The 21,198-nt window shown below is 37.5% G+C and overlaps 1 long non-coding RNA gene across 1 annotated transcript in view; it reads left to right on the top strand.

Moving 5' to 3' along the window:
- The window catches only part of LOC139075498 (uncharacterized), a 31,579-nt gene that overhangs the window by 9,068 nt on the left and 1,313 nt on the right, over window positions 1-21,198 (top strand). Inside the window, exons 2-4 of the long non-coding RNA XR_011525874.1 lie at window positions 2,986-3,130; window positions 5,117-5,253; window positions 18,608-18,680. This is a non-coding gene — a long non-coding RNA (uncharacterized lncRNA). The remainder of the gene's footprint in view (window positions 1-2,985; window positions 3,131-5,116; window positions 5,254-18,607; window positions 18,681-21,198) is intronic.

Genomic DNA, 21,198 nt, shown 5'->3' on the forward strand with positions numbered 1-21,198 from the left:
AATATAAAGAAGGTGAGAAAGAGTGATGTGTATCACACTGATTTATTAATATAGAGGTGTTTTGTGAAGGTCAGGCTCAGCGGAGAGGAAAGGCTCTCATCCTGTCATGATGACTACTTAAGGCAATATCTTCAAATTCAAATCCCATTAATATATGCAGAAATTGGGGAATTATAAGGACAGTAACCAAGACTAGAGGTGACTGATGTGAGAGATTGAACTAGACTTGTTTTTGAACTTCAATAAAAGAAGAATCTACTGTCACTCTGTGTCCCCAACATGTGAGGGGGCTCACGGGAATTAACACAGATGAAGTTTCCACATTCTCTGAGATTTTGTTCTAATGAGGATTCAGAAAACTTCGAAAACTAAACCAGGGGTGGGGAGCTGCACTTAGGAACTCAGAGGACAGAAATCAGACCAGGAATGGGATACACAAAGAAGACTTCTTGGGGGAGCATATCTAAGGATGTGCTGAACTATGAGAAGTAAATGAGGCAAACTGGGGAGGGGAGAGAAGAAAAGGTGCATCCTTGGCATAGGGGAGGACATGTGAAGTGGCCAATACATTTGTAGGCACTCGGGAACAGTAACTTGTTAGGGTGTCAGGAGCATGAAGGGCAGAGCAAGGAGAGAGCAGACAGGTGACAAAGAGAATACCAGGAAGTGATGGAGGGGCAGCCCACAGAGGAATGCCTGTTGTGTTGTGGAATTTTGGATGTGTCTTGTTCCTTGAAATGTTCTCCCATGGAACAAGAGGTCTGCCTCTCAGGAAGACAATCAGAACAAGTAAGGATGGTCCCTGTCTACCATGCAGGTCCCTGGACTTTCCTAGGAAGGGTTCTGGGCCTGGGAAGGAGCAAGGGTAGAGGGGGCAGAGAGGGCTCCCAAACTTGCAAACCAGCAGGGACCTTGAGTGCTTCTGTTCACCTCCACATCTCCATTTCTCACACTTCTAGCCCAGCCCAGTGCAGGCTCCTGTCCCTCAGTCTTTTTCACGTGTACATGGGATTCATTGATCATAACATTAAGAGTGGCCAGGTCCCATTGCTGTCCACAGGTGGGAGGCCAAGAGTGGTCTCAAAAGAGAGCTGTTGAAACATATGTGTTTCAAAATGATTTGATTCTTTTAAAGAAAGTTGGAAAATATTTAAGAGAATTGAATAGTTATTCCAACTTATGGTGTTATGCTAACTTTAGCACTTTAGTATATAGCTTTTTTCTTAAATCTAAAATTTTAAAATTTATAATGAAAATGCAATTGTTTTGAAAAGCAAAAGGAACAGTAAATTGGAGACCTATATCCATCTATCTAGATTCAAGATCATTAACATATTGCTATACTAAACTCATGTACGTACATATGTGTAAAGTAGACAATTTTAAGGTCAATAAGACATCATGGCATCTCTGCCTGCATTTTCACAAAATAAAGATACTCTTCTATAACCACAATACCTAGACCACTCCTAACAAAAATTAGGGGAATCGTTCCCTAAGGTCATGATTCCTGTCCCATATTAAAATTTCTCCAACTGTCCCCCAAGACCTCTACAGCTGTTTTATTTTCTCAGCCACGATGTGATAAAATATTCTGTGTTGCTGTTGACCTTTATGTCTCCAATGTCTTTGTAACTCTTATGTAATTTTCCCAACACCATTCCTTGCTTTAATTTTTTAGTACATTGTCAGTGAATTTTACGCTATGGCTCGCCTCTTCTTTTTCTCTCCCTGCTGTCTAAAGGGTCCAGGACTTCTCCCTCTGTGCCAGCAACAGCCAGAGGTGGGTAGAGCCTGAGGATTGGCGGTCCAGAGCGCCTCCTGCGCAAGCGCAGACCAACTAGAGTGCTCAGTCCTCCTCCCAGCCATGCTCACCAAAGGCGGGGCCTCCCCAGGCCCAGATGAGCTGAAGGCGTCCCTGACGGGTCTGCTGCAGAGGCCAGGCCAGCTGCTCACTGTCTTTCCTCAGGGGTCCTTTGAAGAATTTATGTAAAGATCAAGTTTGTTCGGGAATCACAGTGCTTGCTGTATGTTACTGCTTCAGGCCTTACCTTGTAATATTGGTTCTTGCTTTTTGCTTTAGCATTTAAATGTCTTTAACGTGGGTGTATACATTTTTATTTTTTTAAATCACATAAACACCATCTACAATCAAATTCATATTTTTGTATTGTGTACATCTTTCATTCTTCTTTTTAAACATGCATTCAGCATCATTTTTCAAAGAACCTCTTCAATTATTTTAACATTTTCAAGCGTCAGAGAGTCAGTCTTTACTAAACTGAATGTTTTTTTCTTTTAGGAAAGACACATTGCACTTCCCCTGTGTCAGTGTTTTCCAGAGACTTTCTCAGAAGTAATTTAGGTGGAAAAAGAAGAAGGACAGAGACTTTTCTAGAAGCCACAAAGTAAAATTTGCTCAGACTCTCATGCTTAAAAAGTGCTGTGAATATTTTATTATATGGCTTAATTCCAATTGTGAAAGGTTCAGAAAGGCATTCATTTGTATAGACAGAACACTAAGAATTCCACTCTGAATGCAGAGACCAGCCACTTCTTTGCCATGAAAGTATGAATTTTGTTATATTGTTTGCTTCTCTCCTGACCCAAAAGCTGTATATACTAGTTGGAGCCTCTGATTATTTCCACCTCATTTTTTAAATGTTTGCATAATGTTTCCTTGTACAGATGGGCAATAATATAGATATGTATGATATTCTTACTCTTTGATGAGTGAATACTAAAATTGCTTTCAGTGAAATAAAAAATTTCACTCAGAATATCTATCCAGGCAGCACATACTTTTGTAATACGGTCTTATAGAAATGGAATTGTAATCTTTCATTTATTTCCTTTTATCAATTACCATAATTTAAATAGACTTTCATGCTTGTGACTTTTTTAGATGAAAACTTTTGTTGACATAGTCAATTATTTGTCCACCTTTCTGTTATTTAGCTGATTCATTGATGTCCATTGTTTCAGGCTGAGCCTTTGACGTCTCTCTGGCACAGTTTGTTTGTGAATAGGCTGCTGAGTGTCCTTGAGAGTGAAGATTGGATTCCTCAACCTCAGTTAAACAGGAATTTCATCACCCAAAACTACCAAGAGACTCAAGAACAAGAAGAAGGTAGAAACAATTCAGGGCACCAATAATCAGACTAAGATTTATTTAGGGCCTGCAATGTGGAGGGCATGAATGTCAGCAGGATTGTATTGAAAGAAACACATTTTTGTTCTTGCTGAGGAAGACCAGCCGTCAGCTAACATCTGTGCCAGTCTTCCTCTATTTTGTAGCTGGGGCACTTCCACAGCATGGCTAGTGAGTGGAATAGGTCTGTGCCTGGGATCAGAACCCATGAACCCAGGCTGCTGAAATAGGGCACACAGAACTTCAACCACTCAGCCATGGGGCCAGGCCTGGTACACAGTCTTTAATGAAGGAAGCATCCTCACAGGGTGCATCTCTGAGACTCAGTAGCGTAGGCCTGCTTTGCAAGTAATGAAATTCTTGATCTAATGATATAAAAACTATTCTTCAGGGACCATTTATCCTAGGTTTATGAGATATGAACAACCAAAAGAGCAAAAGCATTGATGCATTATGTATATTTTAACTCCAAAGTGTATAGCTGCAGTCAGGGGCTCTGGGGGTCAATAGGCAAAATCTTGTTCAATAAATTACTCATCATCTTCACGCTAGTAGAGCCTTTTACCATTAACCTTAATTTTACTGAAGAGCAATCCTATGTTCCATGCAAACTACACTGAATGTGGCGTTTATGTAGCAGAGGGCAGAGGCAAGATGGTTTACAAATTTAAAGCCTACTAGAAATTTTGGAGGGAAACTCATAGAGGTGATAAGCCTTACTGATTTCTCTTTTGATGATAATTTTGTTTTGCTGTTATAAATAGAATACTCTACTTGAATTATTTCATAATGTTGTAAGTTTATCATACATACACAATACGAAATCATAGGAAAGGCAGATCAAGGTCCCTGTGAGGATTCAACCTATTTAGACACATCTTTTCCTTCATCACTAATGGATAGCCCTTCATGCTTGGGCTTGTTGGTAAGATGGCTATGACATGTAAAGACTTCTATATTTTTGCAGCCAGGAAAATGAAAGGGTTGAGGGCCAAATTCAAATGACTTTTCCTTGTGTATTTGCCTTGTTATTCTGCACTGCTCCCATAGTTCTGTGTCTCATGTCTCAGTAGAGTGATAAACATAGCAACCCTGCCTGCATGGGAGTTGACATTTTTCCCTCTTTTCTTCTTATCCCTGGTCTTGGAGGAGAGTTTAGTGAAGTGCACTAAGATAGATCTTGAATGAACCAATATGCAGTGTGTCATACTCTCCTATTATGCCTCTGGGTGTGTTCTGGACTACTACTGGCAGAAGGCAGTACCACATCCCAAGTGCTGTTTTCACCTTTATGTAAACTTAAAATGTGGCCAGTGGGAAAAAGCTGGTAACAGAAACCTGAGGAATTGACTGTGAGATTTTCTTGTTTCTATCATTTATTACATCAAAGACTGCCAGTCAGTTATTAAATACCTCATTTCAGTATATGTTCCATCGCAATAACAATAATCACCATCCCCTAGAGATTTGTGGGAAAAATATGTTAATAACAGTAGCTAGTACATTCTAATGCTCACTAAGTTATTTTTTAAGGGGGAGATATTTCTAAAGGCAGTGAGCAGAAGTGCAGAAAGAAAAAGCCACGCAGAATCAATGATGTAACTTCTTTATCCCTCTCCAAATTGGCTAAAACTTACCACTTAATTCTGAATGTAGAGTGAGAAGGGAATTTTGAATAGTCATCTGGACAATGGGCATGGGCAATTTGGTTGGTGATTGCACATTTAGAAAACTGACTGCCAAGGTGTAGTTTGCGGAGTTACCTCCACGGGAGACCTCCAGGAGACAGAACCTGCACTGAGACCTGTTTCCCACACTCAACAGCCCTGCAGTGAGAACATTCACAGAGAGTTCCTAGAATCACGCTCCACAATAAAGATACCAGCACATATTAGCTATAGTGTTAATGCCCAAATAGATTATAAATTTCAAAATATCATATCAAGACTCATTACTATTTTGCAGGTCAGAAATCTGAGGCACAGCCAGCTTAAGAAATCTGCCCAAAGCCACACAGAGAGCAGCAGAGTTGGGAAATCAGCCCAGGCAGCCAGACCCCATAAATACTACTCCTCAATATGAAAATGCACTGCCAACAGCACGTAAGTAGCAAAAACTCTGGAAATTCAAATGTTTTTTCTGCTTCCCTGAAGGTAAGTCTCTTAGTTTTATTTGCCTGTCCTTCAGCAGCACATTATTTGAACACCACACTTAAAAACTGGCTTAGTATCTCACCTTTGGCCTGGTGACAATACAACTCTCATAACACCGTCTATATGGGAGATAGCTTCAAGCTATGCTCCATAATAGCAAGTGTCAGTCTCTAAAATCAAAGAGCTTGTCACATGGTGTTTACTGAAATGTCAAGATTTTAATAGTAAAAGGTGAGATCCAATTACCCCCCCCCCCCACACACACACACGAAACCGGCATACAAAGTAGTGGTATTGTCAAAGATGAACAAAGCTGGGCACCACTTAAAGTGTTCAGGGCAGAGTTTAATCAACAACTTACTATGGCAATAGGACAGTGTCCAGTGGGAACTGAATTCAACATCTCTTCATACAGAGGTGACTGGACTTTTTAAAAAGAGAATGAGAAGAAGGGGAGGGAGGTGAGTAGGGGCTCAGTAGAGTCAGTCAAGTGAAAAATGACAAATGGTTGGTCATTGTAAGTGTGATTAGGCCAGTTGTGTCTGCTAGCTGACAGTTATTAAAGTTAAGTTTCTATCCTCCCAAAGAGACTGGGAGACAGAGGCCCTGTCTTTCCTAATTTCATTTCAAAGGAATGGATTTCAGGTCCCTAAGAAAGACATCCTTGAGTTGAAAGAGAAAAATATACATTTCAAAGGGACAGAGTAAAGATTCAAAATGGTAAGCCCTTTTTTGTAAATGCATTAAGAAAAGGAGATCAGGGGCCTCTCATCAGGGGCTGGCTAGAACAAACAGTAAATTCTTCTGGCAGCCTGGAGTCATTCTAGACCTTGAGCTGTTAGAAACTATGATAGTATTTGTTTAAGTCTTTTAATGTAAGGAGAGAGGGATGCACAAAATAATTTGTATTGAGAGTCTGCAGTTTTTATAGGCCAAGGTTGAAGCCTAGTTGAGAAGAAGGCTCAGAGGAAAGTAGCTAGAGTTTGGTCAAGCAGACAGTCTTTCTCATTATCAAAAACAATATTTTGTCCTAAACTTCATATAGAATCTCAACAGAGCCTAAGTAGTCAAAACAACCTTGAAAAAGGACAAAGTTAAAGGTCTCATATTTTCTGATTTCAAAACTTACTACAGAGCTACTCTAATTAAAATAATGTGATGCTAGCATGAAGATGGACATATGGAACAATGGGATAGAATAGAAGGCTCAGAAGTAAATGCTTGCATGCATGGTCCAATGATTTTTGACAAGGGTGCAAAGACTATTCAATGAAGGAAAGACAGTCTTTTCAACAAATGGTGTTGGAAAAACTGGATATCAACATGCAAAAATATAAATTTAGACCCTTGCCTTATACCATCCACAAAAACAACTCAACTCAAAATGGATCAAAGACCCAAATATAAGGTCTAAAACTATAAAACTCCTTGAAGAAAATATGGTGGAAAAGCTTAATGACATTGGACTTAGCAATCCTCTCTTGGAATATGACACCAAAAGCACAGGCAACAAAAATGAAAATAGATAAATTGGACTAAATCAAAATTTGAAACTTCTGTGCATCAAAGAACACGATCAATAGACTGAAATGGCAACCTATGGAATGGAAGCAAATATTTGCAAATCATATATCTGATAAAGAGTTAATCCAGAATATAAAGATTTCTATAACTAAACAACAACAAAACAAACAACCTGATTAAGAAATTTGCAAAGGACTTGTATAGACATTTCTCCAAATAAGATATGCAAATGGCCAAGAAGTACACAAAAAGATGCTCAACATCTCTAATCTTTAGGGAAATGCAAATCAAAACCACGATGAGATACCACTTCACACTTATTAGGATGGCTACCAGGATGGCAGCTACCAGACTGTTAGGATGGCTACTGGCCACCTCATAAAATAACAAGTGTTAGGTAGGATGTGGAGAAATTAGAATCCTTCTATCCTTCTGCACTGTTGGTAGGAATGTAAAATAATGCAGGTACTGTGGAAAAGAGTAGAATGGTTACTCAAAAAAATAAACCCAAAAACTAAAAATAAAATTATCATATGGTCCAGCAATTCCACCTTGGAGGGTTTACCTGTAAGAAGTGAGAGCAGGGTCTTGAAGAGATATTTCTACACCCGTGTTCATAGCAGCATTATTCACAATAATTAAAAGTTGGAAACAAACAAAGTGCCAACCACGGATGAATATATAAACAAAATTTAGTATATACGTACAAGGGAATATCATTCAGCCTTCAAAGCAAGCAAATTCTGACACATGCTGCAAAATGGATGAACCTTCAGGATAGTATGCTAAGTGAAATAAACTGTTTACAAAAAGCTAAATACTATATGAATCCCCTTGTATAAAGTACCTAGAGTAGCCAAATTCATAGAGTTTAATTCATAAAGAAAGTAGAATGTAGTTGCTAACGCTGGGGGGAGGGAAAATGAGAAGTTGTTTAAAGGGCACATATTTTCATTTTCACAAGGTGAAAAGTATTTTAGAGCTTGGTTGCACAACGCTGTGAATGTGCTTAATACTCCTGAACTGTATGCTTAAAAATGGTTAAACGATAAATTTATACTATGTGTACAAATTTTTAAACTCAATTTTAAAAAGATAATATTACTATATATATATATATATATATATGTCAGCTTCTAAGAGTCTAGGCTACTTGTTTTGTTATTAAATCTATTATTAAAGTAGTTTCTTGATACAAGATTTGTATCAATTACATATTGAAAATATTTTCTCTAAGTCTGTGTTATCTCTTCTCATTTTCTCAACATGGTTAAGTACAATTTATCCATTTTTTTCTTTTGTGGTTCATAATATTTATTTCCTATCCATTAAATTTATGCTTATTTCAAGGTCACAAAGATTACCTACTTTATATAGACATTTAAAATGTTAACTTTAAAACCTTGACATATTTATATCTATGATAGATTTTTAGTTGATTTTTGTATACAGTACAAAATAAGGATGCATTGTTTTGTTGTTGGCATATGGATGCTCAATTGTCCTAGCACCATTTGTTGCAAATACTATCCTTTCTCCATTGAAATTCCTTAGCACATTAGTCAAAAATCTACTGACCATAGATATGTAGGTTTATTTCTGGATGATATGCTGTTCTAGTTATCTAAATATCTATCTTGCAACCAATACCAAATTATCTTGGTTAATGTTGTTCTATGTTAAGCCTTGAAGTAAATCATATGAGTCTTCCAATATTGCTCCTCATTTTCTGAATTGGCTTCACTATTCTTATCCCTTTATTTTACTATATTAATTTTAGAATCCACTTGTAAATTTCTACAAAAGTTCAGAATGGTATGTTGATTGGGGATTATGCTAAAAGATTTAAATACATTTGTGAGAATTAAAAATTTTAAAAATATTGAGATTTCCCATCCATGATATCAGTGTATCTCTACATTTACTTAAATATTCTTTAATCTCATCAGTGTTTCTCAGATTAATCCCTAAGTAAATCATGTTTTTTGACCTCATTGTAAAATACATTTTTAACTTCAATATCTAATTTATTATTGGCATATAGGAAGACAATTGATCTTGACCCATTCATTTTTTGAAAGCTAGGAAAATTGAGTGGCAACCACGTGGAACATAAATAAACAACAAATCTGAACTTTCTCCTTCACTTGAGGTGTCAGTCAAGTGGAGATTTGAATAGGCAATGGAAATCAGATTAGATGCGCTGTAGTAGGGAATGTACAGTATTCTGTTGCAATCCACAAGATGCACTGGCAAACAATCTGAATTTAAATGGTTATTGAAGGTTTCCTGTAAGAAACAACTTATGATTAAATACATGAAGAATAAATAGGCAGAATCCATGTAAATTAGAGCTAGGAAAGACAAAGGATGGAATTATATTCAGGTAGGGACCAGGGCATGTATAGAAGTCAAAAGATTTGAGATATCACATGGAAAGTAGCAATTTTAGCGCCCTTGAAGAAAGCTGAGAATATATCCATGGGCTAGAGTTTTGAGGGATTTTATTCCATGTTAATGGGTTCTGATTTTATAGTTTTTTGAGTTTCATCAGTCTACTGTGGGGTCTGCTTATTAGGAACACAACTCATGTAAATGTAAACTGAGAATTTGGGAGCCCTCTAAATTTGAAGAAAAAATGAGTTTAGGCTCTACAAAGGCAAAGGAAAAGTATGGCGTGGGGAAAATGAGAGACAACCTAACGTCCAGTATTTAATTTAGTGTTTTGATATTTAGTAAATTTAGTATTTTCAGGGTCCAACCTTCTCTTGATCGGGCTTGACCTCAATGTGAAAGATGAGTCATATGATGAACACTCCTCCTGGAAGGAAACAATTCAGCTCCAAACACAAGTTACTTTCATCTCTTAAACTCAACCTTCTCATATATCAGAAGTACATGCTCCACTATTTTTGGGAACCAGGGACTCCTGGGCTCACAGCGCCATCTAGCATCAACAAAAATGAGAGGCCAATGGCAAGCTAAATAAAAGGCTCAAAAAAAAAAAAAAGATGGGATCCAGGAACCAGAAATACCTGTGTTCATTTGAGCAGGATTTTAAAAATATTTCCAAAGTGAAACACAATGCATAACTGCTACGGGTGAAAATATGTGGTTCGTAATTATAGTTTATAGTTGATTATAAAACTAGTACAGTTGACTTTACACTGTCACATTCATCCTTGCGAAACTGTGTATGTGTTTATAAACACATTATTTTCCTCTGCAGTCACACTGTAGTGCATAAGATGAGTGTATTCTCCTAGCCTAAAGCCTTGATAGGTTATTATTTAAAATGTTTTCCAGTCTATAGAGAGGCCGGGCATGTTTGCTGGCGGCTCGTCAGCGGGATCGCGCCCCCGATATCCCGCCCTTCCGACCCGTGTGCAAACACCCGCCGTCAGCACGTCCTAACGACCACCCCAGCCTGCAGGAAATGCGCCATTATACGGCGCTGCCGGCTGCTCGCAGTGTGCTGTGGGAAGGTCACGTGGCTTGCCGGCCGCTCGGGCCACAGGGGCTGATTAGTACGCATCTGCGCTGCGTGGGCGGGGCGGGGCCAGGTGCAGCACTGTTCACCTCCACGTTTCCGTTTCCGCTCTCTTTTCCTGGTCCGTTCTTCTTTAAGGCACCCGCTAGAAGTTCCCATCGGTCGTTTGCGCTGCAAAGACTAACAAATTATATGAGTATATCCTCCATAAAAATTTTCCTCTCTAGGCTTCCTGTCATTGTTCTGGTTCTTGCTCTTTAACTTTGTATAAACCTTTTTTTTTTCCCCTGGGAAAAATATGTATTGGGATGTTTCCACAACCTTCTCTTCTCCTTTGTATAGTTATATAAACATTGCCTAAAACCATCATTTTATACTCTTTCTTTTGAAATAGTAGTCCTTTTCATTTCATTTATTGCATTCATCTGATAAGTTTAAGTATTTTTCCATAATACTGAACTTGAGTGCCTTGTTTTTTAAATGGGTTCTACTTAATCATTTCTATATTGTCCTCCAGATTCTCTATTGATTAATGTTTTTCTTACTTTTCTGACAAAATATATTTGATATGAGATGAGTTTAGGGGCTTCAAAGTCAAACTTTCCCCCAAAGTCACAATATTCACATAATAAGATACTTTTTTGTGTGTGTATGAGGAAGATTGTCCCTGAGCTAACATGTGTGCCAGTCTGCCTCTACTTTATGTGGGATGCTACCATATTGTGACTTGACCTGTGGTGCTATGTCCACACCTGGGATCCAAACCTGCCAACCCTGCACGCCAAAGCGGAGTGTGCCAACTTGACCACTACATCCCGGGACCAGCCCCATAAGATACTTTGTTATTGCTATTATTTTTTAAATTGTACGTATTTGAAAAAAACGCACAACTTAAAACAGTCACTGAACCTTACTTTTCTGTATATCTTATCTTACTCTGTTCCCCTAGCTCTCACCTTAGAACTGATCATTCAAGCCCCAGATTGTTTTTCCAATTGATACTGCCTCTGGTTCACCCATGTTATTCTCCCAGTTCTGACGTTTTTTTTTTTTTTTTCCTTAGAAAACAGTACCTGGATTCTGTAATTCAGAAGTCATAATTTTTTTGTAAAGGGCCAGATATTAAATATTTTAAGCTTGGAGGATTATATAGTGTCTGTGACAATTATTCACCTTTGTAGTTGTAGCATGATAAGCAGACATAGCCCACGTATAAATGAATGGGTGTGGCTGTGTCCCAGCAAAGCTTTATTTACAAATGAATGATTTGACCGAGGAAGTAGTTTCTGACCCTGCACCTTAGCACCCTACTCATGGTAAACAACGCTGATTTATACAACCTCAAAAGTCATGTACATTTTATATTTGTTGTGAATTACTTTGATTTTGCCTCAATTTTGTGCTTTAACATGGAAGGTTTTTGATATTAGAGATCTGCTATGTTTTATTATTTCTATTATTATTCTATAATCTAGTATACTTTTTGCTATGTTGACTATCTTATTGTTTTTTTGGAAGTGGAATATGTGCTGATGGTAATGTGAAAGAAAAAATATACAGTGACACTTGTTAGAGATGGTAAGGCAGATTTCAATGAAGACCATCGTGCTAGGTACTGGAACCACTGCAATGGGGTTTTACAGTGAGGGAGAGAGATTGGCCTCAACTCCAAATACAGAACAGGAAAGTTGAAATTTAGAACCAGGGAGCAGGGTGAGGATCAGTGGATGGACAATTACTGAGAGGAAATATCAAGGGTAAGAGGGATTCTGGCTAAATCCACCTGGTAGAATTCTTGCTGAAGAGAGGCCAGGTGACTAGACACAAACTAGGGGATGGTGGAGGATGGGCAACCTGATTAGATATTGAGGATAATCACATATCCAGAGTAGGGGGTTCTGGTTAAAGTGCTTTAGCGGGATTCTTGCTAAAACTATATTTTACAAGGAAGTGCACAGATGGGACTAGGAGAAGTTTCAGGAGCCTGAGTAAAGTTCGCTCAAGCAAAGAATATTTGTCAGTAACAAAAAAGTAAGAAAATGGAAAAGGAAAAAAAATTGTAATTTTTTACAATTAAGAAAATTCCACCTTATATCCCTGGTTCCAGAAATTGATTATTGCAGTGCACTACCACATTAAGACTTTGATGTCCCTTTTGTACATATGCTTATAAAATGCATTAGTGTATATCATTACATTTGTTTCTTTGTATGTGCTTAAATATGTACATTATATAAGGATAATATTAATTTAAGCTAGTACTTATTCAGAAGTTATTTTGTGCCAGGTATTATTCTGAAATTTAAACTCAGAAAATATATGTGGAGATTCTTCTATGGATTTAATGATTGTATAGATGAGAAAACACAGGCAAAATGTATTTACAATTCCAAAGCAGCAATTAGCGATGAGGTGAGAAGAGGAAACCATTCCATTTGCAGAGACTATGTAATTCAACCTTGTGCTGGGATAAACACCTCAAATGTTCTTGTTGACCTACGGCCTGAGGGCTAAATCCTGTCCCAAACTTGTTATCGTGAATAAAACTTCACCAGAACAGCCATATGTATCCATTTAATTATCTATAGCTGCCTTCCTGTTGCAGTGGAAAAGTTCAGTAGTTTTGAGAGACAATACAGCCCGTGAAGCCAAAAATATTTACTATCTGTCCTTTATACCACCCAGAGTTGAATCAGGAGCCTGAGCACTTCAATCTTTGGTATGCTAATTATGATGAGATCCACACTAGGGCAGTTAGAGTGGGAGAGGTGAGCCTGTGAATTTATAAAGTACTTCAAGGAATGTCCTCAAGTCCCTTTCTAAAAACCTCCCAGCACTTTCTGCTTCCCATTGGGTCTCCTTTTCAGTCCTCTGGCCATGATTTTGACCAGGTCTGAGGTGAAGTGGTCAGAGGACAGAGAGAGAAAAAGTAAAAATAATGAAAGTTAGCCCCACTGCTGTGAAACTGCAACTCTTTTGAATGGAGAGGAAAGTTCCCCTACTCAGGTTTTGTTCCTGTGAGCTCTCTTAGCTGCCATTCACCATGACAACAGGGTGACCTCAGGGTTTGAGAAGGAAAGAGTGGAGAAAAGAAAAGGGGGAAGGGAAAGGAAATTCTGCACTCTCTGAGCATTAGGAGTTTATTTTCAATCCCTAGACTAGAACCGGAGGGCTACTCCTGGAGCTCTCTGTTTGCAACATAGTGCTCAATTTTGGATTTCTTAAGGTGTTAAATTCAGGCCAGGAGATACACGAGAGGGAAAAATAATGACAATAGTGCAGGGATTCTGGAGTAGGGACAACTCTAAAAGCAATTCAGTAGTACTCTACCACCAATTCAGTATTACTTCACAATCCAGTGTTCTTCTTTTCCTCCCCCATTACTGTTTACTTTCAGGGTCTTTAACTGTTACATACATTTTATCCAACTTTTATAGCTACATTCAGTCAGAGAGGCAGAGTGCAGTATGCTTATTCCATCACCCTGGGAAAAGGAAGCTTTTTCCACTTTTTAAAATTTTGGCCAAAAATATTTATTTTCACAAATTCTTGTTTATATTCATCAAACGTCATGTGAAACCCAAGTTCTTCATTTTAGTATTTATACCCTTCAATTCTGTTTTACTCCATTGGTATTCGTAGTAAATTTTCAAATATTTATCAATTATAATGATGCTGAGTATGTCTTTTGTGATATTTGAATGATAATGTCACTTTTAATATGAAACAGATTTTGGTAAATGTTTCCTGTTTTAGTATTTCTAGAATTTTCCACTGTAATACACCTAGTAGATATGAAGATGTGCAGGGAACTTTACTCTGAGTCTCATGATGTATTTGAGATTTTCATGAATTTTACATAATATGGATTTCTTTATCTTAATTTTAAAATGTGGCTTAATCCAGCAAAATTTTGAAATAAATATACTAGAGGTATTTATACCAAGTGTAAAACAGACCCTTTCCAATTCAAAGTCAGTTTTCATGGAGCTGAATTTAAAATTCAAAACTCTCTGGAGCCAGCCCTGGTGGCCCAGTGGTTAAAGTTCACCTTGCTCCTCTTCACTCGCCCCCTGTTGAGTTCCCAAGTGCGGAACCACACCACTTGTCTGTCAGTAGTCATGCTGTGGCGGTGGCTCACACAGAAGAACTAGAAGGACTTACTATCAGAATATACAGCTATGTACTGTGCTTTTGGGAGGAAAAAAAAGAGATGAAGATTGGCAACAGATGTTATCTCAGGGAAAATCTTTTCCAGGAAAAAAAACAAAAGAAAACAAAACAAAAACCTCTCAGCATATATCTGTGCCAGAATGGGCAGTGTTCACACTCTTCAGTCACTTGGCAAAGAGTAACGTCTTCTAATTATACTCTCTTATATATACTCTTTGCCCTTTATTTCTTCTCCTCCTCCAAATTGATAGTGACAATTATGTGTTCTACTCCTCTGTGTGCTATTGGAGTGGTCCCTACTCTGGAATCCCAGCACTATTGTCATTGGTCAGGCTAATAATCTCCTCAGTAAGATATTCCTGAAGCCTCTTCATTGATACCCTATAAATTTGCCTATTATTGTGATTATTATATTATGGTCTACCAAAAATTTCTTTTCCCTCTAATCGGTTCTCCAAAACACAGAAAATATAACATATTTTCTTTTGTTTTTTTGGAAAGTTATTTGAACGTCCTTGAATTTTTGTAAAGTTCTAGAAAGCATGTAGAAAACAATAACAGGAATCATATTTAGAAATGTTTTTTTTTTAATTTGCTTCTATAATACTTAAAATTGTAATTATGCATAGATATATGAATACATCTTTACTTCATCAATTTTCATTTCAGTTTTTGAATGTAGAAGTCTCAAGTATAGACAGTAAAAATCTGCTTATATCCCAGATCCCTTCTGATTTCACCTTTCAATGGTGACCACTATCAAAATCTTGGTGTATTTATTTTCTGAAGATATATTCTGCTTATAAAGTACTTATGTGGATTCTTTGAGGGTGTACATATGAGTGTGCATGTGTGTGTCTGTATGCCTGTGTGTATGTGTTTATGTGAATACACATATGACCATAATAATGGTAGGGACTATGATTATAGATAGACCTCTGATGGCTTAGAATGTGTCAGAACTCTAGTATTAAAGCTTTTCTTTGACAACCAAAAAAATTTTCATCTCATACTATCATTTTACCTGTTAGGCAGGTGAGGTCATTAAGGATATAGTTCTTAGAATAACTGGCACAGCTGCATAAAGGACTTAAAAGAGAGTCAGAATACTGAAAATGCATCTTTCTAAATGCAAAGACTACCCTCTTTATCATGGCAATCAATAATTTTTCTCAGACCCATTTTTATGATGCATCTATTGTGGATATTTGTTGGAGTTCACAAAGCTCTCCTCCTCTCTCATTCTCTCTTCCTAATGGAATGAATCAGAAGCAGGTATATTTCAGAACACAGCTCCATATATCTGAGACCCTGAGAGCTATGGGGGAGAGAAGGACATTGGGCCTGTTTGTTATTTGTTTGAGAATTTTTTCCTGATGTACTGCATTACAAAATATGATATAAAGATCAGGGCTTACACACAGGGTCTTCTCCACACCCACATCCCAGAGTCCTTGATCACAGGGAAGAGGTGAACTTGCTAGGATTCACCTGGTATGTATCCGTCTCCTGAATTCTAGACATTGCACAAATTTGTTGTCAATTCAAGTCAGACTTAGCCTCACATTAAAAAAAAAATAGAATGAAATACCACAAACCTCTGACTTTTACAAATCTCTGAGCCCTTAAATATTTCATCAACAATGCAGATGATCAGCAGGTAAAGGCAGTGGGAAAGACAGAGTGTTCAATTTCTTCTTCATGTTAAATCCAATAACCAGAAGGCCCAGAAAAGCTCTAAAGAATTTACTGCAACTGAAGCAAACTACAGGCTCCATAAATATTAGTTATTGATTTTTTCCCTGACCTGATACTTTTCTATCTAGAGTGATTAGCAGGCTAAGAATGAAAAAAAGCTACACACAGAGATGACAATATACTTTTATGTTGTTCACCATGAAACTAGTTATCCCTAAACACTTAATTCTGGACGTTCATATAGGCAAGAGAATTGGAATTTCCTTAAAATTCCTTGACCATCCACTCAGAGGTGCATGTAACTAAGGTAAGAAGATATCACATTTGTTGGTGAATTGCAAAGAAATCATATGCCATATTCATGGATGTGTGAGTAGAATGAGCAAAGAGACGGGAAAATCAGTAGGCAGGATTCTTAACAATTTTATCTCTACACAGCAGGATGCTACTAAAGAATTTTAATCTACAAAAAGATCAAATCATATTTTGTGTACTTGTGTGGCTAATTTGAATAAAGAAAGGGAGGTTAGTGCAGCATTTCATTCACTTTTTCAAACTGAAATATTGAGCAATCTGCATGGTATCTGCTCTGCTCTGTTTGAAGCAGACACAGGTGTTCTGAGCAGATGAATATACTGCTGCCTCAGATACAGCAGTCAAGTGGGCATTCTGACGGATAGGGAAGTGATTCCCATTGCCATAGAAAGGATGTAGTTTAAAAAGTAACAGTAAAGTATGTTGTTATGGACTGAATGTTTGCCCCAGACAAAATCACACATTGAAGCACTAACCCCCAATGTAATGGTAACTGGAGGTGGGACCTTTGGGAGGTAATCAGGTTTAGATTAGGCCTTGAGATTGAGACTCTAATGAAGGGATTAGTGGCTTCATAACAAGAGTTATATATATATAAATATATATGTAAATATGATCTCCAAGTACACCCAAATAGGACAGGCCATGTGAGTACACAGTAAGAAAGAAGCTACCTAAAAGCCAGTATGAGGTTCCTCACCAAGAACGGAATCTTCTGGCACCTTGATCTTGGACTTACCAGCCTCCAAAAACATGAGAAAAATTTACGTTGCTTAAGTCACCCAGTCTGTGTATTTTGTGATACTAACCTGAGCTGATTAACACACATGTCTAGTAGATTGAAGCAAAACACAGAAAAGTCATAGTGTTGGGGCATGAGCCTGAGCATAAAAATATTTGAGTCGCATATTAACTATTACATAAGCATATCTAGATTTAGAAATCTCTGTATGCCATATCCATGAATTCTGAGTTTATTAACTATTCATCAACTTTATTGGGGGTATCAATCTTAGGAATGCTTGTGTACATAATTGTCAAGCCTTGGGTCTGAAAAGGTGCTGAAACAAAGCCTGGGCTTAAAGGACAGATTCTGTGCAGGCAGAGGAGAATTAGGAGCAAAGCCAAGACTTCCTTCCACCTAGAAATGACCATGGGTTTTCAGTTGATGGCATCTTGTCATCGACTTAAGTCTCCCTAGGAAGCTTCAGAGTTAGATCATGAAGGTCTCTACAAATTCATGTCCTAGCTGCATTTGCATATCCTTTGAATATTGTCTCTCCACTTGTTGGAGTCCTGGTAGTTGAATTTGAACTTTTATGTTCTTCTGTGGAATGAATGATTGCTACATGCAGAAGTTTGTTTCTTTGTTTTTTCCGGGACCATCATTTCTAACTTTTGCTTTTGCCACAAAAGCCTCTTTTTCAATTCAACCCTGCTAGATTAAGATTTTCAGTAAAAACTGTTTTAAAGGTAAACATACTACATAAAATTTGAATAAACTGGAAGAAAAATTATCTAAAGTCTGTATGCTTGTCTACTTGTAATGTTTTAGCATATATATATATATATAACATTATGTAAATTTAAGGTGTACAATGCATTGATTTGATACAGATTAGTATTTCAAAACGATTATAACCATAGAGTTAGCTAATACCTCAATCGTGTGACCATGATTAATTACCATTTCTTTTTTGTAGTGAGAACATTTAAGATCTACTCACTTAGCAACTTTCAAGTATATAATACAGTATTAACATTTATAATCACCATGCAGTATATTAGATCCTCAGAACTTATCCATCTTATAACTAGAACTTTAGGTCCTTTGACCAACATCTCCCCTTTTCCCTCAACCCCCAGGCCCCTAGTAAGTACCACTCTGCTTTCTCTTCTACGAGTTCAGCTTTTTTAAGATTCCATATACAAATGCTATAATACAGTATTTATCTTTGCTGTCTTATTTAACTTAGCATAGTGTCCTCAACTTTTCTCCAAGTTGTTGAAAATGTCAGGATTTCCTTCTTTCTCATGGGTGAATAATAGTCCATTGTATAGATATGTATGCCATATCTTCCTTATCTATTCATCTGTTGACAGGAACTATAAAATTGTACTAATATTAATGACTGCTAGTGTTTATGAAGAATGCTGTACAGCTCAGGTACTGATTGTAAGTATCCGTCATCATTTAATTCTCATGATCAATATATAAATTATGCAGTATGATAAAGTATACAGAGAGAAAAGGAGGAACTGGGTGCAAAATCACAGAAGCAAGAAGTACTAAATTCATGACACTAAGCCCATGCTTTCTCTGCAGAGACCACATTCCTCACCACTGTGCTCTAATACATATCCCATGCGGTTTGTGGCCCCTAATTGTTTCTTGTGGCTAGCTTTTGGATTACTTTAAATTTTGCCCTTTTAAAAGTTACCATAATATTTCATTCTATCAGTGGGCCACCATGGTTTTCTAGTTTGCTATTTTCCTTGATATTTCAATATTTAGTGTTTGTTTTTGTTTTTTTGCTGTAAGAAACAATGTAGGAATAAATGTCTCTAGACGTATAACTAAATCCATGTACACATTTTTGTATGGGAGAGTCACAGAGTCAGAATGTGTTCCTTTAAAATATCGCTAGATACTGCCAATTTGCTTTTTAAATCTTCTCATGTCATAAGGTGGCATGATTATATTTGACTCATTTTTATAGATAGATTCAGAAATGTTTTCATATTTATAAAGTATATATCACCTCACTTATAATTTTTGAATAAGTTAACCATTTTGTATTTATTAGATACTTCACTACTCTCTGTTTTTGTTTTTGTTTTGTTTTTTAACTGAATCTCTCACATCTCTCTGCAACATTTGATTAGCTCTCCACCTAAACCACAGTGGGGACAAATAACCAGAAGAAAAAGCAGAGGCTGAGGACAGGAGACAACATTGTGAAAGTACTTTGTGCTTTCTTCATGTGGATTATTGCTTTTAGAGCATTTACCAAGTGTTGCATGGCCATGTTTTAAGTAGCATAGTATAAAACAATACATTATTATAGTTACATACAGGAGCAATGAGTTTATTTCTCATATGCATGGCAAAATCTAGGCCGAGCAGTCCAGTACTCTTGGGAAGCGTAAGCATGTCCTCACGGACCAGCATCCATCCGATTTCCATTTCTGAATCCTCAGGGGGTAGCTTTTCGCCTCTTTATCGACTACAGTTCTGAAGTATGCTTTGAGGAAGGGAATTGAGATTCCTATCAAGTGCCCACACAGGTTGCAGTCATGTGGGGCACTTATGAGGGTAAGAATTGTCCTTGCTCCACATTCATTCCTGCCAAGTGAATTGTGGCTTTCATATAGGGGTGTACTGATTTCTTCAGAAAAGTCCCACCTGATGTTAACTCAAAGCCATGGCACTCCTAGCTGTGCCCTGATACACTTTATGGGAACAGCTTTAAACAGGATTGCCTAAAATGAGCTCAATGAATATTAGCAACAATTTTGGTTATTTCTCACATGCATTTATCATTTTCATCCTTGAAAACTCCCAATGGTACATTAATTTTTCACATATTAGAGATGAACGAACTGAGACTAAATAGGGCCACTTATCTTTCTTGGGATCCTGCCCTGAGTGGTGGGACTGAGATATGAAGTGATGCAATCAGAGACCTTCAACTCACTTTTAAGCATTAGATATAACTGTCATCCCACATCACTTGGCATGGTTACCAGCCCTATAAAAGTTCTTCCTCCATCTTAACCTTCTCTTTTGTTCCCTGTGTGATCTTCCCATGCTACAGCAATGCATTCTGTGGGCACACACTGAGGTCTTATTTTGACTTTAACTTTGGCCCTGGTCCTGAGTGTCACTCCACATATTATAATAGGTCCTGTCTGGGATGGCATTAAACCATAGGAAAAAATGCCATTTGCTAGAGTCTAAATTGAGAGAATACCCCATGTGGTGTTACTTGGAGGCCAGAATTTTCTAAGAAAAAAATATGTGATCTGGGCTTTTCATGGGCAAAGATTCAAGATGTTGGTAGCAAAAACATTTTTCCACCCATGACCTCGAATCAAGAAAATATGTACCTATTAAACGTTCATGCTGCATTCTTTTGGGAGACGGAATATATTAAGTAGGTGAAAATGACTCACAGAACTTTGTGTGCACCCTTAGTTAAAATGGAAGAGGAAAAACACGAGCAGTTATGAAAACTCCAGCAGGACTTCTTAGAGTCCTTGTTGGTGCCAGGAAGAGTGGAGAATGCCTGCAGCTTGGTGCCAGGTCTCACTGTGGCATTAAGAGGCACAATAGCATCTCCTGCAAGCTTATGTACAAATTGTTTTTTGGGGGGAGGAGGGTGTTCAAAATGAAGCTTAATTTTATTGAGATGTGGTTGAAATGTAACATCGTGTAAGTTTAAGGTGTTCAATGTGTTGATTTGATAGACTTGCATATTGCAATATAATTACTACCATAGTGTTAGCTAACACCTTCATCACATCACATAATTATAATTTCCTTTTGGTGTTGAGAACATTTAAAATCTAGTTTCTTAGCAAGTTTTAAGTATATAATATAGTTTTGTTAACTGTAATCACTATGCTTTGCACTGTATCCTCAGAACTTATTCATCTTCTTACTGCACGTTTGTACCCTTTCACCAACATCT

The sequence above is a fragment of the Equus przewalskii genome, chromosome 1, assembly GCF_037783145.1.
Source record: "Equus przewalskii isolate Varuska chromosome 1, EquPr2, whole genome shotgun sequence".
Classification (NCBI taxonomy): Eukaryota; Metazoa; Chordata; class Mammalia; order Perissodactyla; family Equidae; genus Equus; species Equus przewalskii.